This window comes from Neolamprologus multifasciatus, chromosome 13 (assembly GCF_963576455.1).
Source record: "Neolamprologus multifasciatus chromosome 13, fNeoMul1.2, whole genome shotgun sequence".
Lineage (NCBI taxonomy): Eukaryota > Metazoa > Chordata > Actinopteri > Cichliformes > Cichlidae > Neolamprologus > Neolamprologus multifasciatus.
Genome location: NC_140451.1, coordinates 3,766,064 through 3,792,826, shown reverse-complemented (window position 1 = coordinate 3,792,826; position 26,763 = coordinate 3,766,064). Strand labels below are relative to the sequence as shown.

The window sequence follows — 26,763 nt, the reverse complement described above, 5'->3', positions numbered from 1 at the left end:
CTCTCTCCTCTAAAGATCAACATTAGCTAAGAGTGGGTTAATTAGATGAGTATTAAGTGATTTCATTATGTGATCATAGTATGTGAGCTGGCTTTTCCCCCCTCCTGCTAAATTGCTTTAATAAAATATCCTGCATTCAAAAGGTTTAAATAGTGGACATTCATTTTTTAACTCTTTCTAAAACAGCAACAAGGCATAAAGCTGTGGATAAGTTTACACCTATATAAATATCACTTACACATTTAATTTACAGTTACAAGTTACAAAGTCACTTTCATCTACGCAGGACTGTAAGCTGTCGTCTGTGAGGCGTCAGCTGTGTTTGTTTGTAACACAGTTCATGGTGGAGAACAGCTGCTCACATACGTATGTGGATCTGAAGATCGTCAGGACTCCAAATGCATATTTCTTTTTTTTTTTTTTTTTTTTTTTTTTTTTTTTTTTCCGCCTGTCCCATTTGGTTCTTTAGCCGTCAGAATTGTTGTCTGAAGACCAACAAGGATACCCAATGGATTTATTTTGCCAAATGGATCATCATGGCATTGCCGTATTGGTCCATTTGATCGACCTTTGTTTTTATTATTTATTTTATTTTCAGTTGTTACAGACGGGACAGACATGAGTGAGGGATAGGAAAGGGAGAAAGAAAGAGGAAGGAAAAGAAAAACAGAAGGGGAGAGGGACAGTGAGAAAGGGGGGAAGAAAAAATATCTCCGGGATCACCTGTTGAGAGAAAAAGAATAGAAAACAAGCAAAAAAAAAACCACACAATGCAACATACTATACACAACACCATCGCATTAATCTAGCTAAGTGAAAACAGCAGTAAATACTAAATATTGAATGTTGTTGTGCAGCACGCAGGACAGACAGCGCACAATGTGCTTTGAAGTAGCAGCCAAGAAAGGTGTGATTTAAGTCTACGAATAGTGAACACCCATGTGCACACCTGTGTGGATCGGCGCGCTTGTATTCAAATGGTTTCCCCATGTAATGGTCTGCTAGAGGATGTAGAGAGCCATAGCCCCGTCCCCCAGGGCATGAAGCAGGCATGGAGGAGATCCAGGCCCCAGACATCCAGAGGCCCCAGAGTGCAAGAGCCCAAGGAGGACCACCGGAGGGGCATCCGTGCCACCTTCATGGGAAGGGCTGAGGATCCCCAGATGAGGGGTCACCCAGTAGCCACCGGGCAGAAGCTAGAGGGGGCTGCACCGGCGTGCCCGCTGGCTCTGCCGGCAGCCAGCTGTGCCAGAGTGAACCGAGCCGCAGGCACAGAGGCCGGAGGCCCGAGGGCCCCCCGCGCCCCGGAAGAGGCCTGACCGAGCAGCAGGCGCCAGGCCCCGCCAAGTAGTCACCGGGAGTGAGCTGGTACATACCTGAGCGCCCAGCCCCGGACACCAAGAACCACCAACGCACCGACCCCTGAGGGCATCAGTCACCGGCAGGGAGTGTGGTGAGGGGAGATAGGCCTCCACACTTTGGAGGGCCTTGGAGTTCCCAGAGAGGTGAAGTCTAAGACCCGACCTGACATATAGACACAGACAAACAGGCACACACAGACACAGACATGCATTCCCACCCTCATGCACACATATACAAACACTCAGCACTCACCCAACGCAGGAATAAACGTAAATGGACATGTACACACAATCACACTCCCCAAACATACTCTATATCCCGGGTCCAGGTATCCTCACCCCCAGAGATGGAAACGGCACCCAGACCCAAGAGATGTTACCCTTCCCTCCGGGGTGGAGGCAAGCAGACCGCCCCAGGCTCCGCAGCAGCAGGGAGGCCAATCGGACAGCCAGCATCTCTTCCCAGCCCCCCCGCCCCGATGGCTAGCAGAGAACAGGGGTGTGTTAAGACCCCATACCTCCCTCCTCCCGCTCAAGTGTAGTGTTGCTGCGTGTTGCTCTAAAGTGTATTTAAAACAAGGGAGAGCATGGTGCTGCTGCCAGAGAGCAGCAGGTGTTAGCACGGCCCCTCCCGAGAACCCTCAATGTCTACATGGATTTAAAATTGAGAGGTGGGCACCGGCGCCAGAGGCAGGTTTGAATACACAGACCGTCTACTGGACGCCGTTAACGTGCCCACCCTCAAGGCCCTATATATATATATATGTGTGTGTTATGAGAGTGTAAGTAATGTGGATGTCTAAGTTGTGAGATAAAATTGAGGCACAGGTGGCCAGAAGAGGACAGAGGGGGGGGGAATGTCTCCCCTGCACCCTGGTGACACACCCGCACCCCAAAGCCCTACCTGTGTGGGTGGGTGTGGTGGAGCGTGAAGAGGGAGGCAGACGGGGATGGGGAGGAAAAGAAGGGAGGGGAGGGTGTCCCTCCCTAGGGCCAGCTCCCCCGCTGACCCCAATATGCACCCCCGTCCTCTGGTATCCACCAAGGCAAGGGAGCCCAGGCCCATCCAGACCGGGGCCTACGGCAGCAACACCGCCAAGCCCCACAGGACCCGGGGCAGCCCACTCTACCCCACCGCAGAGGAAACTGTACCCACCCCAACATTCAATCATCTCCCAGACTACACAAGACACAGACACCCAGGTTAAGTTTATTCTCCACCTCTCCTATGTCTCTCCCCCACCTGCAGAGTGGACTCCTGCAAAGATGGAACAACCTCCCTGCCAGTTCAAGAGCCCCCCGGTTAGGCCGATGCACAAGAGGCCCCCTGCGCCAGGGCTGAGCCCCCGTGCACCCACCCGCCCACAACCTCGGCGACACACCGACGAGGACCGAAGCCCCCAAGGCCCAGCCAGAGCCCCAGCACGGAGGCGAAGCACCCCCGAACCCCAAACCCCCACGCCCGCCCCGGATCCACTCAGGGGCAGCCAGGCCACCAGGCCAGTAACCTACGTCCGCCAGCACAGACCATCCTCCAGCCCCGCTGCACGCGGCCACGAGGAGAACAACCTCTGAGAGCGACCAGAGCCACTAACCAGGTTATGAACACAACCCCCGGGTTAAGCCCTCCAGGGATAACGTCTCTAGGGGTCCTCCAGGTGCCCTAAGCCCATCCCAACCTCCACATCAACCACAATAGCCAAGGCGGGACCAAACCACGACCCCCCACCCCCGCTAGGTGATGGAGCCGATCAAAGGAGCCCAGAGGGATTGATCTAATGTGGTGGCAGAGGCTATATCGAGACTAATGTGATCTATTAGATAGTTTCTGTATTGGCTAGAATTAAGATTATTTTTATTTTTCCAGTTCATGAGGACCGTTTTCTTGGCGATGCATAGGGCAATAAAAACCATGTGGACTGTATTAATTTCTGTAGTGACATCATCCAAATTTCCCAACAAGCATACTAAAGGGGAGGTTGGAATTTTACATTTCAGACACTTTGATAAGTCCTCACATATCTCGTGCCAAAACTTCTGCACTGGTGGACAGAACCAAAGAGCGTGGATGTAACTGTCTGGTGTATTGCCTTGACAGTGTGAGCAGTTGTTGGCGGATGTAAAGCCCATCTTAAACATTCGATGACCTGTATAGTGCACTCTATGCAGTATTTTGTATTGTATTAATTGCAGATTGGGATTTTTAATAAATTTAAAGGTTTTTAAGCAAATCTGAGACCAGACGTTTTGGTCTAAGCTGACTGATAAATCTGCTTCCCACTTTGCAATAGGAAGGGATATTGATTCATCTATTTTAGGAAGTGTTCTGTATATTTTAGATAATAGTTTGGGGGATTTAAGAGTAAGAAATTGAACCACACTTGGTGGTGTTTGTAATTCAACTTGACTGAGGTTAAATTTCTTTTTTACTATGGATTTAATTTGTTGATATTCTAAAAATCTTTTCTTGTTGATCCCATATTGTGTAACTAGTCTGTCAAATGGAATAAATTCTGTTCCCTCTAATATATGTTCTAAGTATTTAATTCCTTTACAACTCCATTCTGGGAAATTAATCATATTTTTGTTTTGTAATATGTCAGGGTTATTCCAGATAGGTGTACGTTTGCATGGGATTAATGAAGACTCCGTTATTTTTAGAAACTCCCACCATGCTGACAGAGAAAAGCTGATGTTGATGCTTTTAAAGCATTCATGTCTTTTGATGTTTGAGCTAATAAATGGTAGGTCTGAAATCTCTAGATCATTGCATAGTGCCTGTTCAACATCTAGCCAGGGCTCATCTAAGAGGGTACAACTTTTTTGAATTATAAATTCAAGAGGATTTGGATTTCTGTCGATTTCCTGCAGGATTACAACTTCCGAGAGTTTCCATTTTATTTTATTTTGTGTTATTTTGAATTATAACTTTGAGAGGATTTGGATTTCAACTGAATCCCTGGAGTGTTGAAGTTGCAGGGATGCAAAACAGAGATAAGGGCCTCTTCAGGCATGGATGTGCCCGTTCTCTCCTCAATCTCTCTCCTCTAAAGATCAACATTAGCTAAGAGTGGGTTAATTAGATGAGTATTAAGTGATTTCATTATGTGATCATAGTATGTGAGCTGGCTTTTCCCCCCTCCTGCTAAATTGCTTTAATAAAATATCCTGCATTCAAAAGGTTTAAATAGTGGACATTCATTTTTTAACTCTTTCTAAAACAGCAACAAGGCATAAAGCTGTGGATAAGTTTACACCTATATAAATATCACTTACACATTTAATTTACAGTTACAAGTTACAAAGTCACTTTCATCTACGCAGGACTGTAAGCTGTCGTCTGTGAGGCGTCAGCTGTGTTTGTTTGTAACACAGTTCATGGTGGAGAACAGCTGCTCACATACGTATGTGGATCTGAAGATCGTCAGGACTCCAAATGCATATTTCTTCATGTCTATGTGTCGGGATGGCATTCCATGTTTCAAACAAGGTTCTCAGTATCACCTGAAAATCCAGTCACATTTAACAGGGATGGATCGATGGTCAGGGCAGTGATGGGGAAGGATAATGTGGGTTTTTCCTCTCTGAACTCGTGGAATTATTTCCCAAATAACTGGTGATTGCAGACTGCAAATGCTCTGAATTTATTAACTGTCAGTTTGCACTCAAACGCTAACACCTCCTCCAGCATGTGTAACGCTGTGCCTCCTCTCCCCTGAAGACTTGTATTCAGCTTCTTCTGGTTTGCTGTAATGTCCACAAAGTGCAGCTTTTTCAGCCACTCTGGCTGTTCCAGCGCAGAAAAGGCGAGCCCTTTGCTGCTCATGAAAACTTTCACCTCTCCCAGACATTTTCCAATTTCATTGTACTACTGTACTATGTATGACTGTGCAATGACAATAAAGAGTTATCTTATCTTATCTTACATGCAGCAAAGCGTTTCAGCACCTCTCCTCTGGACAGCAGGACTCTGTCATACAGCAGGAGATCAGGCTAAATGCTCTCCACCTCATCCAGTAATGAGGTGGAGAGCATTTAAACCTTTTGCCATTATTTTATTGGTGATCTGAATGACAACATTTATGACCTCTGTGCATTCTAGAGGAAAGGTTTGCGCACACAATGCCTCTTGGTGCAGGATGCAGTGAAACGTCAGCAGCTTTCTATCCAGTGACTTCTGCAGCCAGGCCTCAAAGCCCCTGTGCAGTCATACTTACCATACTTTTATTTTTATATTTCAATATCACAATAATCTTCTAATTTAGAACTACAAGTTAAAAAAGAACTAACATCAGTTGCTGATTTGGTCCCTAAAATCCAGAGAGTAATTATTCATGGTAAGGAATTCATGTGGACTCTAAGCCTGTGGGCAGGCAAGGACATTTAAACAGTGAGGCTGACGACCTACCATTTCTTCGTGTGACTGCTTCTGGTCTAAAAGGGACTCCAATACCAAAATCGATGAATTTAGGCTGTTTGAGGTACACGTTGGGGAAAACAACAGAAAAAGACAAACATTTCTTACCACTGGTAGGTAGCTGACTAAAAACTGAGCAACATGCTTAATCACCACCTGCATTACAGAGAAAATGTGTTTTAGAAAAAGAGAACAGGAGGAACTAGAAGAATTGTAAAGTGCACACATAAGAAGCCATACTGGGAAATTGTCTTCTCTGCGTTTTCCAAAGAAGACAGTCCCAAAGCCTCCTTCACCCAGCTTATCCTGCTCCTCGTATTTTTCTTCAAAGTCCTCTACAGAGAGACAAAACAAATTGAATTTAACAGGTAAAGAAGACTTTACTCACCTAGATATTTACGCACACCCACAGCACGTGGTGTGGTAAAGGTCGGCCAAGATTTTGACCACATGTCAGAAACTGGATCAAAATTGGACTAAACTCACTTGAACTCTGACTTTGTCTGCACTTAGAACTATCACAAGACATTAAAACAAAACATCGGGCATTGATGACATCACAGGAATCTAACATTCTAATCTATGCAAACTGTCTCCATGGCTACATAATATCAAATTAAATCATAGCAAAGGAGTAAAAAGCAGGATCAGTCTTAGGGTGTATGTTACATGTTTGATGTTACATGCTGATGTTGTCACTGTTGGTGTGACCTCATGACCCATCCCATCTCAACTGTGGTGTAATTATGAGGTCACAGTGGGACGTGAATTTATTCACAAAGTTGAAAGAGAGTTTGGGTCATAACTCAAAGACAAAATGATGCAGTCAAATCATTGGAATTAAATATCTGTAAATTACACGATTTAGAGGGGTCTGACATCACATCCAGTCTCTCTGCTGTGATGTCAAATATCAATGCCCAAACCCCACGACCGACAAATAACACAGAACACGCAGCCAGTGACGCACCAAACACACACCACGTTTAGTGACCAATAAATCAAGCGCCACAGGTGGTGTAAATGACAGCTCAGGGATGTGTAATGATGTTGATTTTTTCTGTTCTTGTTCCTTTTTACCAAGCTGGGTTTGTTGGTCCTTGTTTCCCTCTCCTGCTGAGTTCCTCCTGACGGAGTTCATAAGCCAGTCAAAGATCTGCACATCACAATGAACTGAGATGTCGACTTCCTCCCACCAAAAGAAAGAAAAAAGTAAAGTCGTCATGCAGCAGGAGAACAAAAAGTCATACTACAGCTACTGCACCCTCTAATTTATTAGATTCTTTCAATCATGTGTTTCATAGGGGCCTCGGAGCACTTCTGCACACTAAATGAGCTGTGCTGGAACTTACACCATCACGTAACCCATAAAGGAAATCTCTTATTCATAAAAAGAAACAAATGTTTGCTTTGATTACTCCTTGAGAAACTGAATGTCACGGTCCTGGGTCGCTGGCTCAGTGTTTTCTGTTTTGTTTTATTAATCTTTGATTTCTGCGGCTTTAAATATTACACAAACAAACATGTGTGTGTGCGCCTGCGCATACATCAGAATCACTTTGATCCCTTGTGACGCGGTAGCTTTGCTTCGATCCTTCATGACGTGGTAGCTTTGCTTTGATCCCAAAACCCATAATACGAGCGCTCACCCATTATACTTTATGGCATAACGGACGTTGACCTGACACCAACCCAAACCCTTTCCAGATGTTTTCAGAGCATTTTACAAAAGAAACCAAAACAAGTTCAGTTTTGTTTCTAACCAATTCACAGAGCAAACAGACAGATCGTGGCTATTAAAGTCAACAAGAGCGACCCTGAAATTCTGCAACAGGCAAAACTGACCAAAGAACAATTTCAATACGAGACAGATTATCAATCCAAGGAAACTGGATATATAAAACCTAAGTTTTATATAAGGTCCAGGTTGCATCCACCTGTAACAGGTGGAGACTCACCAGTACATTATGAACTCTGAATGTGTGTGCAGTGTGCGCAAAAGTTTCCATGTTCGGATTTCTTTGGGGGAGTTTATCTCTGGATGTGTGTAAATGTATGTGCATTCATATGTGCCTGCATGGAGATCTGAGGTTGGCTGCTAGGATGGACCTCTGTGCATAATCACAAGTGTGTGAAAACATTTCCATATTTGGATTCTTTGGGGCAGTCCATTAATGTAAATGCGGTGAGGCGGCCCGCTCCCGGTTTTTCCTGCTTTTTTTTCTGCACCTGGAGGGCGTCGCAACCTCCTCATGAGGGCTGGCTAGTTTTTGGGAGTGTGTCTATGTGTCTGTACAACTGTGCTTATTGTTTTGTGTATTCCAAACTAACAGGATTATGACATCACATATATTTAGAATCTTACCACCAATTTGATCCTTTGATCCTTGAATCCATAAATAGGGTTGAGAAGCGATGACTTTTAGTCCATTAATCACAGCATTTATGTTCGCAGAATTGAAACGTTCGCCAGAGAAGTATTTTGAAACATCTGGATCCTTTTCGGAGTAACTGTTTACAGATTCCAACATGTCTCAGAGAAAACAACACTACAGATATTTAAGGCAAGTTTTCATACTGCTGGTCACGTGATGGTGTCAGAGTGAGCGGAGGTCTTTCCTGATGTTGCGGGAATTGCCGTCTTGTGTGTGGCTGGGTGCAGTAAGGAGTGTATGTGATGTGTGTGTGAGCATGCGTGTGAAGGAAACGCGGGGAGCGGAAGAGGAAAAAAGAGAGAGAGAGTGTGTCCTGGGTAGAGAGGGCGACCGGGAGCAGCGTTCTAACGGGCTACAGCCTATGCAGTGTGTTTTCGAAGTGTGCAGTACTGTTATTAAAGCCTCATCTCTTCAGTACTCTCCGGTGTCCCGGCTGATTTCTGTCTGCCTCACTACTCCATAAAAGTGAAGGGAGTTAACCCCGAACGAGGACAAACTTCGGCCCTGGAAGAAGAATCTCCCCTCGCATCTCCCGACCACGGTCAGGGGACTGACGGCGAGGAATGGTTAACACTGGTGACCACGAAGGGACCCTCTCACATTGTTAAAGGAGTGGTGAGCACTGAGAAAAACCGACAGGCTAAAGTGGCTAACGATTAAGCTGAGTGACCGTAATTACAAGTGTATTGGCCCGTAGCTAAGCTAACTCGCGATGGCCGCTGCTCGCCATTCTCGTGAAAACGACGGACTTGAGACCAATTACTCCAACCCATTCATATCGCTGACCAGTGTCTCCGAGGGTGCCGCGAGCATTAGGGAAGCTAACAGAGACAGAGCTGTGACTGAATACGAACATATGAACCCATTCCTGTGTGCTGACAGTTGTGCTAACACACACACACTAATGGAGAGGGTGTATTCGCGCTGCCCGATGGTCCTGCCCAGCCGCAGTTTTCCCGCATGAATCCCTTCCTTGATGCTGAATGCCGCAGCTACGGCCGTGAGAGAAACACAGGCACCAGCATGAACTACTATCCAGCTCCTACTCCCCAAATGAACATCCACTATCCAGACTCTAGAATCTAGAGAGAGAGTCCCCACCCTACGTCTGGGCCAAAATGACGGCACCACACCGTGGAAGGAATTTCTGCACAGGTTTGAGAGCTGCGCTGAAGCCAACTATTGGTCAGAAAAAACAATGACAACTCAGCTTAAATTCTGCCTAGTTGGAGCAGCAGGGGCCATTATCCACAGAAATCCCGCTGATCCAAATGGGATTACCGCCGCCTGGTGGACGAACTGGAAACTGCATATGGCCCTTCTTCTGACCATGCAGCTGCTGTTGCTGTAGAACTGAGGCAGCGAGTACGTAAACCTGGTGAGGCCCTGCATGTTTTCAGAGATGACATTTATGGGAAAGTGGCTGTTGCATATGGTGATAGAGCAGAGATTGAACAAGACTTTATAGCTGTTGAAGTTTTCACCAATGGGCTGGGTGATGCAGAAATAGTACAGAAGTTGCTAGAGAGGCACCCAGCCACACTTGCCTGTGCATACGAAATAGCCCACCGACACGAAACCACTAAAAGGGCTGCATCTTATGTAACCAGTGCCATGCAGCAAGGAGTCCGTAACGCAGCTGAACGCCGGCCCCGAGCTGCCGTTGTCAGAGAAAAAGACAAAGATGAGCCTGTTGCTGAGCATGCACCTGAAGCTAGCCCCTCACCGAATCATTTTGTCCCACACACACCCTCGACAACACCGAACAATCACAGAAACTTTAAAAGGAGTGGAGTTCGCTGCCATAACTGTCAAGGTTGGGGCCATGTCCAAAAGCAGTGCCCTTCCCCTCACAAAACCACCAAGGCCTTAACATTGAACAGTAGTCCTTGGGACAGCCCAAAACCCACCGTGCTCCACCTTAAGTGCCAAAGCCAAGAAATGAGTATCCCCATGCGCCTCTACGAAGTGGAGGCATGTGCTGTTTTGGACAGTGGGGCCCAGAGGAGCGTGCTGCCGCTTCCCTACTACAACTCCATCCACCCAGACGTGAGGCCACCACTACAGCCCTCAGTTGTTGAGACCTTGCTTGGTGTGGAACCTGGGGACGTGCCGGTGCTAGGTGAAGCCCAGATATCTGTCAATATCAACAATCGACAGGTGGATGTTGATTTCCTGGTGGCAGATATAGCAGAAAATGAGGTGCTGCTTGGGCATCCCTTTCTCACTCAAGCTGAAGCACGTCTTGATTTTGGCAAACGCCGCATCATCCTGTTCGGTGAAGAGGTGCTCTACTACCAAACCGAAGCCAGTACAAAGTCACACGCAGTGAGAATAGCTAGAACTGTGGTGGTGGAACCGGGGCAAGAGTATATGGTGAAAGGCAATGTGCATCCTGGTGCAGCAGCTCAAGGTGACATGATGCTTAGTCCCACCAAAGGTTTTGTTGAGAAGCACAAAGTACTTATCGCCAGAGTCCTAGTCAAAGTGCAGCCTTCTAAAGCTGTCCCACTTTGCCTTTTTAACCTCGGCAATAAAGCAGTAACAATTACAGAAGGATCCATTGCCGGGCTCCTCCAGCCAGCTGAGGCGGTGGAACCCTCCATGGTCTCTCCAGCTGCAGACTCACTGACCAGCCCTCCTGTGGTTCCGCTGCACCTGCAGGAGTTCTATGCCCAGAGCTCCACAGACCTCAATGACTATGAACAGCTCCAACTGAAACGCTTGCTTAGCACTTAGGGGGGTGATCGTGGCTCAAAAGTTGGGAGTTCGCCTTGTAATCGGAAGGTTGCAGGTTCGAGCCCCGGCTTGGACAGTCTCGGTCGTTGTGTCCTTGGTCAAGACACTTCACCTGTTGCCTACTGGTGGTGGTCAGAGGGCCCGGTGGCGCCAGTGTCTGGCAGCCTCGCCTCTGTCAGTGCGCCCCAGGGTGGCTGTGGCTACAATGTAGCTTGCCATCACCAGTGTGTGAATGTGTGTGTGAATGGGTGCATGACTGGTTGTGTAAAGCGCTTTGGGGTCCTTAGGGACTAGTAAAGCGCTATACAAATACAGGTCATTTACCATTTCACTTATGGACATGTGTTTTCTACAGGGCCTGCTGACCTGGGCCGAACCAGCCTTGTGCAGCATGACATCATAACCCGTCCTGGTGCCCCAGTCAAACAACATCCACGAAGAATGGCAGGGGAAAAGCAGCAAGATGCCGATCAGCAGATCTACGACAGCCTACAGAGCGGTCTCACCCAATGCAGCTGCAGCAGCTGGGCCCTCGCCCATCGTTATGGTGCGGAAGAAAGATGGGACATACCGTCTCTGCATTGACTACAGGGCTCTCAACGACCGCACCATAACAGATGCCTACCCGCTGCCCCACATCCAGGATACACTGGACACACTCTCAACTGCCAGATGGTTCAGCACATTAGACCTCGCATCAGGCTACTGGCAGGTTGAGCTGACGCCTAGAGCACGCTTTCTGCACTAGGACAGGCCTCTTTGAGTGGAACGTCATGCCATTTGGACTATGCAATGCCCCGGCAACGTTCCAGCGGCTGATGGACCGCGTCCTGGCTGGCATGCAGTGGGAGACCTGCCTGGTCTACTTGGACGACATCATCGTGCTGGCTAAGGACGTGTCGGGGATGCTGCAACGGCTTGGCCAGGTATTCTATAGACTTCAACAAGCTAACTTGAAACTGAAACCTGCCAAATGCTGCCTCTTTCACCGCGAAGTTGCTTATCTTGCCCATGTGGTATCCGAGTATGGTGTGGCTACCGGCCCCAGCAAAGTTCAAAAAGTTCAGATGTGGCCCAGCGACACTGGCATCGGTGCGGTGCTGTAACAGATGCAACAGGGCGTGGAACATGTGCTGGCATATGGCAGTCGTAAGCTATCAAGAACTGAACAAAACTACTGCACCACACGACGTGAACTACTAGCCGTCGTGGATTTCACGTCTCATTTTCGCCAGTACCTCCTTGGACGGCCTTTCAAAGTGCACACAGACCACAGCAGCCTGCGCTGGCTAACAGAAATGAAAGAGCCAGAGGGACAGTTAGCTCGATAGCTCGAGAAGCTTGCTGAGTTTCAACTTTCATCCACCGTCCAGGTCCACTACACCAGAAACAAAGACTTTAGATCAAACTGCTCTTACTATTTCAGACATTTTATGTCAAAACAGTCCTACTAACACAGACATCTCAGAACAGATAATTCACACTAGAACAGACATATCACACTGTAAAGCTGTCTGAGAAAGTATATGTGGCTAAAACCCTTGATACTGCTTCTCTGTTTCACGGCTGGACCATGGGGAAGCTGAGCCAAGCCCAGGACGCTGATGCAGACATTGCACCCATACGCGCCTGGCTGGAGGCCAGCAGTGAGCGCCCCCCATGGACTATTGTCTCACCATGCAGGCCAGCCACTAAGACATACTGGGCTCAATGGAAACGGCTCTACTTCAGAGGTGGAGTTCTGGTCCGTCGCTTCTACTGCCCTGACGAGACCCAGTTCTATCCCCAAATCGTACAGCCACGCAAGCTACAACCAGAAGTGATGGGCCAGATGCACGAAGGGCCAGTGGGTGGACATTTTGGTGTCGAGAGGACTGTGGCCAGACTACGAACCAGATTCTATTGGTATCACATGAGGGAAGACGTCGCTCTTTGGTGCCGTACTTGTACCAGCATCCAGGGCCCGACCCCAGAAGACACTGCAAGCTCCGATGGGAACAGTCCGGGTAGGAGCCCCAATGGAGCGCGTTGCGCTGGACATTATGGGACCACTGAATGAGACGGAGCACAAAAACCGATATGTGCTTGCGATACAAGACTACTTTACAAAGTGGACTGAAGCCTTTCCTATCCCAGATGAATGGGCTGCAACCATTGCCGAGGTCGTTGCATCTGAGTGGGTGTGCCGCTATGGTATATCTCAAGCACTGCACAGTGACCAGAGACGCCATTTTGAATCTGATGTGTTCCAGGGGGTGTGCAGTTTGTTTGGCATAGACAAGACTCATACAATACCATTCCGACCCGAGTCAGATGGCCAGGTTGAACGTTTCAATGCCACTCTCCAGAAGATCCTGGCCTCCACAGCAGAGCGTTGCCATTGGGACTGGGACCTGATGATCCCGTACGCTGTTATGGCCTACAGGGCGACCAAACACAGTGCTACAGGTTTCACCCCAGACTTCATGATGTTTGGCCGAGAACTGAGTGAGCCAGTGGACCTTGTCGCAGGTCTACCTCCTGATCCAGAAAACCAACCCTCAGCTCCAGAGTATGTGCAGCAAATGCGTGAGCGGCTGGAGCTGGCCCACCTCATCGTCAGGGAAGCCCTGTGTGAGTCAGTCATGTGCGCAAAAAGGCAATATGACAAGAACTGTTGCCACACACAGTATAAGACTGGAGATCCTGTGTGGTATCTCATCAAAGGAAGGTGTCACATCAAGAACAAGGTCAGAAAGTTCCTCCCATCGTATGAAGGACCATTCTTTGTCCTGGTGCAATTGGATGACCTAGTTTATCGGATCCAGAAGAACCCAAGGTCTAAAGTGAAAGTTGTCCACCACAACCAGCTAAAGCATTATCGCTGCTGCGAGCCCCTGGACAATACCTGGGTCCTTGATCAAGCTCATCAGTGGTCCCCTACAGAGGTCCCACCACCAGCTTTACAGGATGACCCAGCAGACCGTGATCTGGGTCTGCACAGTCTGTTCTCTACTGCAACTGGCAATGGCCCCAGCTCCTCTCAGCCATGTGTCTCAGTTGCAGCTGATTCCGCTCCAGTTGTGGTTATCCCATCGTCCCCTTCCCATGTAGACCATGAGAATGGTGGGGGGTGTGGTGGGTGAGCCAGACCACCTGGGCCAGCAGTTTCAGCGACCAACTCGTCAGCGCAGTGCTCCAGACCGGTATGGAGTGTGGATCACTTAGCTTGGTTTACCTACCATGGACAGTTCCAAGTAGGACTGAAGATTCAGTTCAAGTTTAAATCGTTTCAGCCTCCTACACTGTTAGCTACAATGGTTTAAGAGAGCTATATTTTTCATTGTTCCAGTGTTTACATTTGAAAAAAAAGGGGAGTAAAGTATCTGAAGGACCTACGGAGTTATCTACATGCACTTATCCATTTGTATTTGTGCCTTCCTAGATGCTAGGATAAGTTAGTTATTCCCGGTCGCCATGTAATAGTTACAATTGTGTAATTTCTTTTCTACTTAACAGCACTTGAAATGCTTTATTTTGCACATGTATGTACACCTTACTTGAGTCAACGTCTTTGTCACTGAAGTGCACTAGTTGATACTATACCTCACCTTATATGCGGTAATGGCTAACACTTTTATCTCCTGTGGGCTCCAAGTGGTAAAGGGGATTGTGTACCAGTTTTATGCATTACAATGCTGGAGTGGAATTATTGTTTAATTGCCATCCAGAGTGGGGGTAGTGTTGCGGGAATTGCCGTCTTGTGTGTGGCTGGGTGCAGTAAGAAGTGTATGTGATGTGTGTGTGAGCATGCGCGTGAAGGAAACGTGGGGAGCGGAAGAGAAAAAAAGAGAGACAGAGAGTGTGTCCTGGGTAGAGAGGGCGACCGGGAGCAGCGTTCTAACGGGCTACAGCCTATGCAGTGTGTTTTCAAAGTGTGCAGTACTGTTATTAAAGCCTCATCTCTTCAGTACTCTCCGGTGTCCCGGCTGATTTCTGCCTCCCTCACAAAAGTGAAGGGAGTTAACCCCGAAGGAGGACAAACTTTGGCCCTGGAGGAAGCATCTCCCCTCGCGTCTCCCGACCACGGTCAGGGGACTGACGGCGAGGAATGGTTAACACTGAGCTCCCGCCGCCACTGAGCATATCTTGCTTTATTATCGATACGTTCTGCACAACCTTGAGGGATAAAAACTTTAAACAAGAGTCTGTTAAAATGCCTCCTACAAGAGCTGCAAAATCTGCATCCAACAAATCTCCTGAAGAGTCACAAGCGAAAGAGGGTATGTCGACGACCACGACGCCGACGCGCTCGCTGCGGAAATATCAAAGACAGTCGTGGACAAAATATCTACTATGATGGAGAATAAATTTGATGAGCTTATTAGCTTATAATTTGATTGCCTTAGTTTCAGAAAGTCATTTAAATGATTTGGAACACTCAAAACTAAAAAGAAGTTGGGTTGGCCAAGCTTTTTACTCATCCTATAATACAAAAAGTAGAGGAGTAGCCATCCTTATCCATCGTAATTTGCCTCTAACCATAAAAAGTCATAAAAGATAAGGAAGGACGCTACATTCTTATATCTGGTTTCTTATTTAGAGAATCTATTTTTATAGGATGTGTTTATGGTCCAAATTCAGAAGATGTCTCTTTTTTTCCCAATCTCTTAACCCATGTTTCAGCCATAGCTTCCCCATATTTGGTTTTGGGAGGTGATTTTAATTGTGTTCCTGATCCTAGGGTTGATAAATCTCCACCAGGGGGTGAATTGTCCCCAAAAAGCATTAGATTGAAAGAGTTTTGTTCTGATCTAGAAATTTTTGATTCCTGGCGAGTAGCTCACCCCACAGATAGGGATTTCACTTTTTTTTCTTGCCCCCATCAGAGTTTCTCAAGAATAGATTGCTCCTGTCATCCAGGACGGTCTTGGATAGGATGGAAGAGTGCTCAATAAGGTCTTGTGTCATGGTCCTGGGTCCTTTTGACCCAGCGTTTTGTGTTTTCTATTAGTGTGATTATTGGTTCTGTTCTTCCTCTGTTTAGTGTTTACTCTGTTCTGCCCGTGTGTTCCTGTATCTAGTCCGCGTTTCTTAGTTTGTGTCCTTTCATGTGTTTTCTTAGCTCTGCCCAGTTTAGGTTTTCCAGTTTCATGTTCACCCACCATTGCTGTTTGTACCCACTCCTGTAAATAAACACTCACCTGCACCAGAGCTATATATATATATATATATATATATATATATATAGATAAAATATACAAAGGGGATAAATAGAATAAATAGGAATAAATATAAAAATACAAGTGAATTGCACATTTCAAGTATGGAGTCTATTGCACCGTTGACTGTTAACAAAAAGTATTGCACAAAAGGTAATTGCACAGTGAAGTGAAGAGGCACTACAGCTTAGTTGCCCCCCTCCTTTGTCCCCCTGTCTCCCCTCCCTCTCCCCTCCAGAGAGGAGTTAAACAGTCTGATGGCGTGTGGGACAAAGGAGTTTTTAAGTCTGTTGGTTCTTGTCTTTGGGAGAAGCAACCTGTCACTGAACAGACTCGTCTGGTTGTTTATGGCCGTGTGCAGAGGATGCCCAGCATTGTCCATAATGTCCAGCAGTTTCTTTAGTGTCCTTTTCTCTGCCACTGACACCAGAGTGTCCAGCTTCATGCCGACCACAGAGCCAGCCTTCCTGATCAATTTTTCCAGCCTGGATGAGTCCTTCTTTGCTGTGCTGCTCCCCCAGCACACCACAGCATAGAAAAGTACTCCAGCAACCACCGACTGGTAAAACATCCTCAGGAGCTTCCTGCAGATGTTAAAAGACCTCAGCCTCCTGAGGAAGTACAGTCGGCTTTGGGCTTTTTTGTACAGGTGCTCTGTGTTGCATGACCAGTCCAGTTTGTTGTCCACCCACAGCCCGAGGTACTTGTACTTGTTGACCACCTCCACCTCCTCCCCCTCTATCTGAACCGGCAGTGGACCTGCTCTGGACCTCCCAAAGTCCACAACCAGTTCCTTGGCTAGAGAACCCTCCGGAGGAGCTTCGCCACACCGTGGAAAGCCGGCTACAACGGCTCTTTTCTGGCCTGCCATGGCTTCTGAAGTCGCTTCCTCCGACCATGCAGGCATTTCTCCGGCACATACCTCACCTTCTCTCAGCCACTCCTGCCTCGCTGCCCGACTCGCCGGATGTGATCTTGCCCGGCCCGTCGGAGCCGTCTGTGGGGAGGAAACGCCGATCGCGCCGCCGGTCCACAGCCAGTTTCTTAGTCTTTGAGGTGTTGAATTGCAGGTGGTTTGTGTGACGCCATGCGACAAAGTTCCTCACCAGACTTCTGTACTCCTCTTCCTGGTCATCCCAGATACACCCCATGATGGCTGTGTCGTCTGCAAACTTCTGAATGTGGCATAATTCAGAGTTTAGCAGAAGTCAGAGGTGTACAGGGTGAAGAGAAGAGGGGACAGCACAGTTCCCTGTGGTGCTCCTGTGCTGCTGTCCACAGTGTCCGACGTGATGTCCTTCAGCCTGACGTACTGTGGCCTGTCAGTGAGGTAGTCGGAGAGCCAAGCGACCAGGCAGGGGTCCACCTGCATCCTGTTCAGTTTTTCCTGAAGCAGACAGGGCCGGATTGTATTAAAGGCACTGGAAAAATCAAGAAACAGGATCCTGACCGTGCCTTTTCCCCCATCCAGGTGTGAGTGGGCTCTATGCAGGAGGTACAGGATGGCATCCTCCACTCTGACACCTGCCTTGTAGGCAAACTGTAGTGGGTCCTGGGCATGTTGTACCTGTGGTCGGAGGAGGTTGAGGAAGAGCCGCTCTAGAGTCTTCATAAGATGTGACATCAGTGCCACCGGTCGGAAGTCATTCAGCTCATTGGGCCGGTTCCTTTTGGGGACCGGGACGATGCAGGATGTCTTCCATAGGGCGGGCACTCTCCCCAGTCGCAGACTGAGATTGAAGACTCGTTGTAGCGGCTCCTAGGATCCTAGGACACACCTTGTCTGGACCTGCTGCCTTTCTGGGGCGAAGCTTCCTCCGTTGTCTCCTGACCTGATCCACTGTGACACTGGGAGATGATTGGAACCTCTGAAACCACTCAGCAAGTAAAAAAAGACAATCAAAGATTGCATTAAAACACAGTTTGGTTCATAATAAATCCTATCAGGTATACAACAGTATCAGTGAACAATATATCAGCTTTCACGTTAAGATAATTACAAAAATCATAAAATCCTATTACAGTTTATGTTATATAATTTATTACGTAAATCTGAAATTTACCACTAACACTCATGACTTAATCATAACATAATTATTCTAACTTTCACTGACTTACACTAAAGTAAGTGCTCATTTTTCAGGTTAAGGTCCTTTTCTCAGTAGTCATGAAAATATCATTATAGAGTTAAGTCATTATTTTTTAACCCAAGTTAAATGCTATAAGTGAGGAATTTAACTGATGAATGACATATGGGAAACCATAGTTTGCTATCACAGACAAATATGACTTATATATGTTCTGTATTAAGGACATTTTAAAAACTTTTGGCTGAAAGTTCTTATTTCTAATTTTTCTCATGCCATTTCTAAATATCACTTTAGCCCTAGTTCTATCAAGTAAATCTAACTCCCAAATGTCTGATGACCTGAGTTAAGGTGTGACAATGGTTCTTTGTTAATCATGGTTTGGTGGTTGGCCAGCCATTATCTAGACCATTGAAATTTGGTGTAAAAGAAGGCGGAGTTGGGTGGAAGAGGCAGCACCCAGCAGTTAAGAGTACCCTATAAGTATATCACCACATCCACTGCAAAAGGGAAACCAAATGGCAGATGCTACAAACCAGGGTCAACTTCATCGGTAAGTAAGCATGTTCTTTACATATCTGTTATTGACCCATTGGTTTTATGTTCTATGATTGTTATTACCACATTGTCTTATTTAGTTCTGTTTATAATTATCCTTTGATGGAAGTAATCCAAAGTATACTTATCATAAGAACAGTAACTTTGGTTTTTTTGTGTTTTAATGAAGAAAGTACTTCTGTTAAGGTACTTGATCATGTTAGGTGTCTATTTATAGTTCTATCAGGGTCACATGATGATATAAACTTCTGAATTGGTCACCAAGATCACAGCAACATGAGCACTTAAGTGAATTCTGAAAGCATCAAGTGCTAATTGTTGTTGTAATGCTGTTGTCCACAACAAACCATGAACTGACTGAAAACAGTAGGATTAGGTTGATTTCTGAAAGAGTAAGTGTTTATGTAAATGATTTGCTAAACTATATTCCTAGCCCATAATGTTGAATTGTGACTCGAGATACAATTAAGCTTTATTTATTTATTTTTAAAGAAAAGGTTGAATTTGTTTTCCACAAAAAAATCACAGATCGCACTTCTTTAATTAAAGTGCTTTGCTAAATTAAGTCACCAACATCACAACAACAATGAGCACTTAAGTGCTCATTGTTGTTGTGTTGTTGATGTCTTCTACAGCCAACAATCACTGTAAAATTACCTTTGCATTATGCATTGTAGCTCATTTTGACCATCAGAAATCTTTGTTGCAAATCTTTCCTCTTTGCCAAGGTTGCAGGACTTGATATAAAGATGCATGTTAACTTAAGTCGACTTTAGATTTTCAGGACGTATCACATTAAGATCACCTCGAACGGAGACACTGATGGTTCATGTTTTCCTAAGTGCTTCCTTTCACAGTAATCTTGATTGTGTTACATCAGGATCACACAGCCAGGTTATTTCAGGACTTGTTCACCATCATTAAAAACAACTGTCACCAACTGGAATTCAAACTACAGTAAGTGCAAGTTTTGGATTGGACTCTTGGATTTTGATTTATGTTGTATTTTGACATTCCGAAATCTTTATGTCCTGTTAAAATAAAATTCCTTATTACAACTTAAGCGTAAAACCTTCCTTTTTGCTAAAGCATATAGTTAGGGCTGGATCAGGTGACCCTGAGTCCTCCCTTAGTTATGCTGCAATAGGTGTAGACTGTTGGGGGATTCCCATGATGCACTATTTCCTTCTAGTCACCTATCTCACTCAACATGTGTTAATAGATCTCTCTGCATTTAATCACACTCGTTATTAATCTCTGGCTCTCCTCCTCAGCAGGGAGTTTTTCCTTCCCACTATCACCAAAGTTCTTTCTCATAGGGGGTCATATGATTGTTGGGTTTTTCTCTGAATTTTTTTTTTATTGTAAGGTCTACATACAATATAAAGCGCCTTGAGAGGTCTGTTGTTGTGATTTGGTGGTGTATAAATACAGTTGAATTGAACTGAGTTGTCAAGATTTCATGGAATGAAAATGGAATGATTCTTTTTTTCCCAAGTGCTTCCTTTGAGATAATCTCGGATTGGGTTCACATCAGGATGAAACAATGACATAATTTAAGGAATTATTCACCATCATAACAAAAAGAGACTATTACCAACTGGAATTTTAGGTTCTGTAAGTGTTAGCAATTATACTCTTGATCTCAGCAACAAAGTATTACATTCAAGACATCAGCTTTTTCACTGATACCCTTGTTATATATGTATTCAATAAGCATAAGATTGGTCATGAACATTACAGAGACTTAAGCACTTACTTGGATTCTGAGTACATTACGTGCTAATTATTGTTGTACTCATTAGGTCTAATATAGTAATCATGGATTAGAGCTATACTTAAGAAATTCATAAATATTTGAAGCTACATGTCCTGTGCTTCATATCAATGGTGGTTCTTTTCCTAAGTGCACCCAATCAAAGTGAACTTGCATATGAGTTAACAGCAATTAGACACTTTGAAGCAAACTTCAAATAGAGCACCAAATAGAAGAAAATTCTATGTGGCTTTACTGTATATGTTTCACTTAAAGAACATCTCAAGTAGGGAAGTCTTTATTTTGAATATTTCAGGGAATCATTAATGTATGCGTTAATAAGATGCCTCTGATTAAAACCGCACGAAACCTTCAACAGCGACTGGAGACAAAAGATGACATCAAAATTGAGTGATTTAGCTCTTTGTATTTTGTTCTGCACACAGAGGTCACTGCCGTATTTTTGTGTTTTGTATTTCATTTCCTTTATTCCTCGTATTGTATTGGCGCATCTTCGTTTAGTCGGTTATTCTGTTACTTTGCCACGTTACCTGTCGTGCTGTCGATGTTCAGTACAAGTCCATATGGCCGCTGTTTGACAAAAGTAAAGGTCAAAGGACATTTTTTTTGTTTATTCAGTCGGCATTGACAATAAAACTGCACATTAAGAACCCAGTAATTGTGTCCTGTGTGGCTAACCATTTCCCAGGCTACAGTATGATGTCATATAAAGGCATACAGCTTCATGTCACATAGACATAAAGTATGATGTCATATAAAGGCATAAAGTATGATGTCATGTATGACATGCAACCTTGATAGGTTTGTAGCTCAAACCTATTCGCTGGAACTTTCAAGACAATTTAACTACACAGCAAAGCAAGACACGAGTAGGCAAAGTTCTTCATGTTTCTCGTGCACGGGAGAGAACTGGACAAACGCCGTTCCTTCGCTTGACCCCAGTCACTCTCATCCGCTCCCTCGTAACACTGCTCTTTTATTGAGGTTACATGAATATACATAGCTTCATTAACATATGACGTATACATACAAACAAAGAGTACCTTGCCTGTGCGTTGTGTAAGCATGTGTGTGTGTGTGTGTGTGTGTGTGTGTGTGTGTGTGTGTGTGAAGACTTCCCTAAACCTGCTGGTCTGGAAGTCCAGCAGTTCATCTAAACAAAAGGCACTTAGACTAAAACAGATACAGATACGTTCATCCTACCACAAAACAATAAGAGCAGGTACGACCTCTCCCATGCTCCCAGGATGTGGGTGTGAATGCCAGAACACTCTGGAATGCACACAAAGTCTCTGCAGACTCCTAAGGATCAACCCTCTACCAACATGACATTGACTATAAAACTCTAAGCATAAATGACAATCAACAATATAACCCTGACAAGCTTCATGTCTTATAAGTCTTACAGATTGATGTCATTTGTGTCATACAGCCTGATCTCATGTATGCCCTCAGCTTGAAGTCCTGGATTGAGACAGCTTGATGTCATGTCTGCATACAGCTTCATGTCATGTATGATATCCAGCTTGATGTTGTCATGGTCTGGGTGCGTACCTGTAGGTTTCCAACAGCGGTCCTCCTCCTTTGGGTGGAGATCGGTTGCTCCTCCCTGGCTGAGCACCTGTGAGCAATTATTCCAGCAGCATATAAGATCTGTGCACTCAATCAGTCATGGCCTGAGTATCAGGTTAGTCAGTGATGTTTTATTGCTCAGTCCAGATCCTGTGTGAAAACTTACCTGCTTTTTCCTGTCTTCAGAGTCGGCTCCTGGAGTAGGGTTCTCGCCTCAGTCATCCCCGCTTTTCTGGACCTGGGCCACCAGCTGCTGGTACAGCATTGCCAACTAGCCTGAAACTCACCTGCCTGCCTCCCCGCACCTCGACCTCATCTGGGCCTTGCCCCCCACCTGTCCCCTTCACCTGAAACCAATGCCCTGGTCTCTTCACAGTATTTTTCCCAGCCCAGCTTCCACCCCCCCACCCCCCACCCCCCACTGCCACAGCTGTCCCGCTGTATTCTAGAGCTGTCTAGTTTTCATTTAGTTGCCTTAGTTTTGACAGCGCACCCACTAGTGTAGTGGCTTCGTTTAAATTTGGCTTGTGTGTTTAATTTGTGGGGGAAGAAATGAACCTTTTTGATCACTCACTGTCTCGCTTCCGGTTTGGATCTTGCACTTGTGTCCATCCCATTTACCTCGTGCCGCTGGGCCGTGACAGATGTCATATAAGCATACAGTATGATGTCATATAGGCATACAGTATGATGTCATCCTGTGTCCTCTGACCTGTTTGCCACTGAAAGGCAGTGTTAGAGGGACACTTGGGCATTTATCGCAGCATATAATGTGTTTTCTGGACACACTGCTGCTTTTTCAGCGCCCAGAGATTGATGGCTGCGTGTCAGAGCTGGCTATGAATTTCAGAAGGATCAGGCCTTAACTTTAAAAGTTATCAGTAGTTCTTTCCACCTTTTTACCCACAGCTACATCCACTTCTGTCGGGCCTAGGCTGCTCACTACGGCTGGGTATCATCACTGATTTCTGTAATCCATTCGATTCACGAGGTCCTGATTCCATTCAATTTGATTTTGCCTCAGACAGTCAGAAATATTATAATTCTGATGATTTATCAGCACTGACACATGTGAGACTTCATCAGAGGTGTGAGCATCACAGCAGAGGCCTTTGTGTCAAAGTAACTGAGGATAAAACAGAAAAACATGAAGGAGATTTTCCTGCCCTGTTTCATGTAGCAGATACACTTTATTGCATCGTTTTAAAAAGTTTACATTTCTTCAGTATTAAACAGCAGAAATTAGGCTTTCTTGTCCGAGCGGCCGACAGCGCTGTAAACAACGGTAGACTGGTGGGTGATAAGCGAATGAATGATGCAGGAAACAGAGATTTGAGACGGGAAACTGTTCTTGAAGTACAGAGAGAGAGAGATCTGTGCAGGAAGTGTGATTTTATCGTGCTGAAGCAAAGGTCAGAGGGCATTAATGACGAGATTTATCAAATGTGGAGCGTAGTTTGGATCTTCTGCTGCTGCTTCAGTGAATTTTGGTTAGAGAGAGATAAAACCTGCAGCTCAGAATCGAGCGCAAAAAAGACGGAAACACAAAGCGCCGACGCGCCGACGCATCAGAGTCAGCGAGCTGTCGGCTTTCAGCCCCGACGGCGTGTCTGTGTGAGAAAGCTGATTGTGATGCGTCCGCTCAGTGTTTACGTTTTTTTTTCAAAAACTTGAACAGCTGGTCACACCGGTGCGACCAAAGATCTTTTTTAGTCGCATCATTGAAAAATATGGTCGCACTCTAGAGCCCTGAATACCATTATATTACAACGTTGTGACTCATTGGGATTTGGCTTTTACACTGATGTTATTTTGACAAACAACACCTAAACATGAGCCAAAGAAAGTAAAGGCAGTCGTACCTCTCTCAGAGCTTCAGCGTAGGAACTCATGTCAGTGAGGATGACCAGCACATGTTTCTCACACTGGTAGGCCAGGTACTCTGCTGTAGTCAGCGCCAGGCGGGGAGTGATGATACGGGAGTGATACGGAGACTTTCAGATCGCAGAGACTTTTTTTTAATGTACTGAACGGCTGGTCGCTGGTGCGATCTAGGATTTTATTAGTCGCACCAGTGAGAAATTTGGCTGCAAATGTGACCAAATTGGTCAGACTCTAGAGCCCAGAGATCAGCTGCTGTCTGAACTGCACACTTACACTTGGGTTTTGCATTTTTTGGCTTTTTCTCTGCTCTTTTTTGAATTATAACTTTGAGAGGATTTGGATTTCAACTGAATCCCTGGAGTGTTGAAGTTGCAGGGATGCAAAACAGAGATAAGGGCCTCTTCAGGCATGGATGTGCCCGTTCTCTCCTCAATCTCTCTCCTCTAAAGATCAACATTAGCTAAGAGTGGGTTAATTAGATGAGTATTAAGTGATTTCATTATGTGATCATAGTATGTGAGCTGGCTTTTCCCCCCTCCTGCTAAATTGCTTTAATAAAATATCCTGCATTCAAAAGGTTTAAATAGTGGACATTCATTTTTTAACTCTTTCTAAAACAGCAACAAGGCATAAAGCTGTGGATAAGTTTACACCTATATAAATATCACTTACACATTTAATTTACAGTTACAAGTTACAAAGTCACTTTCATCTACGCAGGACTGTAAGCTGTCGTCTGTGAGGCGTCAGCTGTGTTTGTTTGTAACACAGTTCATGGTGGAGAACAGCTGCTCACATACGTATGTGGATCTGAAGATCGTCAGGACTCCAAATGCATATTTCTTCATGTTTATGTGTCGGGATGGCATTCCATGTTTCAAACAAGGTTCTCAGTATCACCTGAAAATCCAGTCACATTTAACAGGGATGGATCGATGGTCAGGGCAGTGATGGGGAAGGATAATGTGGGTTTTTCCTCTCTGAACTCGTGGAATTATTTCCCAAATAACTGTGGTGATTGCAGACTGCAAATGCTCTGAATTTATTAACTGTCAGTTTGCACTCAAACGCTAACACCTCCTCCAGCATGTGTAACGCTGTGCCTCCTCTCCCCTGAAGACTTGTATTCAGCTTCTTCTGGTTCGCTGTAATGTCCACAAAGTGCAGCTTTTTCAGCCACTCTGGCTGTTCCAGCGCAGAAAAGGCGAGCCCTTTGCTGCTCATGAAAACTTTCACCTCTCCCAGACATTTTCCAATTTCATTGTACTACTGTACTATGTATGACTGTGCAATGACAATAAAGAGTTATCTTATCTTACATGCAGCAAAGCGTTTCAGCACCTCTCCTCTGGACAGCAGGACTCTGTCATACAGCAGGAGATCAGGGTAAATGCTCTCCACCTCATCCAGTAATGAGGTGGAGAGCATTTAAACCTTTTGCCATTATTTTATTGATGATCTGAATGACAACATTTATGACCTCTGTGCATTCTAGAGGAAAGGTTTGCGCACACAATGCCTCTTGGTGCAGGATGCAGTGAAACGTCAGCAGCTTTCTATCCAGTGACTTCTGCAGCCAGGCCACAAAGCCCCTGTGCAGTCATACTTACCATACTTTTATTTTTATATTTCAATATCACAATAATCTTCTAATTTAGAACTACAAGTTAAAAAAGAACTAACATCAGTTGCTGATTTGGTCCCTAAAATCCAGAGAGTAATTATTCATGGTAAGGAATTCATGTGGACTCTAAGCGTGTGGGCAGGCAAGGACATTTAAACAGTGAGGCTGACGACCTACCATTTCTTCGTGTGACTGCTTCTGGTCTAAAAGGGACTCCAATACCAAAATCGATGAATTTAGCCTGTTTGAGGTACACGTTGGGGGAAAAAAACAGAAAAAGACAAACATTTCTTACCACTGGTAGGTAGCTGACTAAAAACTGAGCAACATGCTTAATCACCACCTGCATTACAGAGAAAATGTGTTTTAGAAAAAGAGAACAGGAGGAACTAGAAGAATTGTAAAGTGCACACATAAGAAGCCATACTGGGAAATTGTCTTCTCTGTGTTTTCCAAAGAAGACAGTCCCAAAGCCTCCTTCACCCAGCTTATCCTGCTCTTCGTATTTTTCTTCAAAGTCCTCTACAGAGAGACAAAACAAATTGAATTTAACAGGTAAAGGACTTTACTCACCTAGATATTTACGCACACCCACAGCACGTGGTGTGGTAAAGGTCGGCCAAGATTTTGACCACATGTCAGAAACTGGATCAAAATTGGACTAAACTCACTTGAACTCTGACTTTGTCTGCACTTAGAACTATCACAAGACATTAAAACAAAACATCGGGCATTGATGACATCACAGGAATCTAACATTCTAATCTATGCAAACTGTCTCCAAGGCTACATAATATCAAATTAAATCATAGCAAAGGCGTAAAAAGCAGGATCAGTCTTAGGGTGTATGTTACATGTTTGCCAGTTTGGATGAGTGAGTGCAATACTTCATCGGCCTGTGTTGTAGCAACCTGTTGAACCTGCTGAGAAACTTTTCTTTGTCCACTCTGCCCCAAACTTCACATGCTCCATAAAAGTCGAGGCCTAGAGACCTCTGCATAGTTATTAGCATTGGGTTATCAGTATCATCTGATATATATGACATTTACAGTACAGTACTCACACATGACATAGGAGGAATAAATATGAACTTTTTGACATAAATTTG

The 26,763-nt window shown here is 45.3% G+C and overlaps 1 long non-coding RNA gene across 1 annotated transcript; it reads left to right on the top strand.

Annotated features, from left to right (window-relative positions):
• The first annotated feature begins 19,862 nt into the window (after nucleotides 1-19,862).
• On the top strand, nucleotides 19,863-20,692 carry LOC146504851 (uncharacterized). Its single transcript, XR_014877704.1, has 2 exons — nucleotides 19,863-20,167; nucleotides 20,198-20,692. It is a non-coding gene; the product is annotated as an uncharacterized LOC146504851 (long non-coding RNA).
• The last annotated feature ends 6,071 nt before the right edge of the window (nucleotides 20,693-26,763 follow it).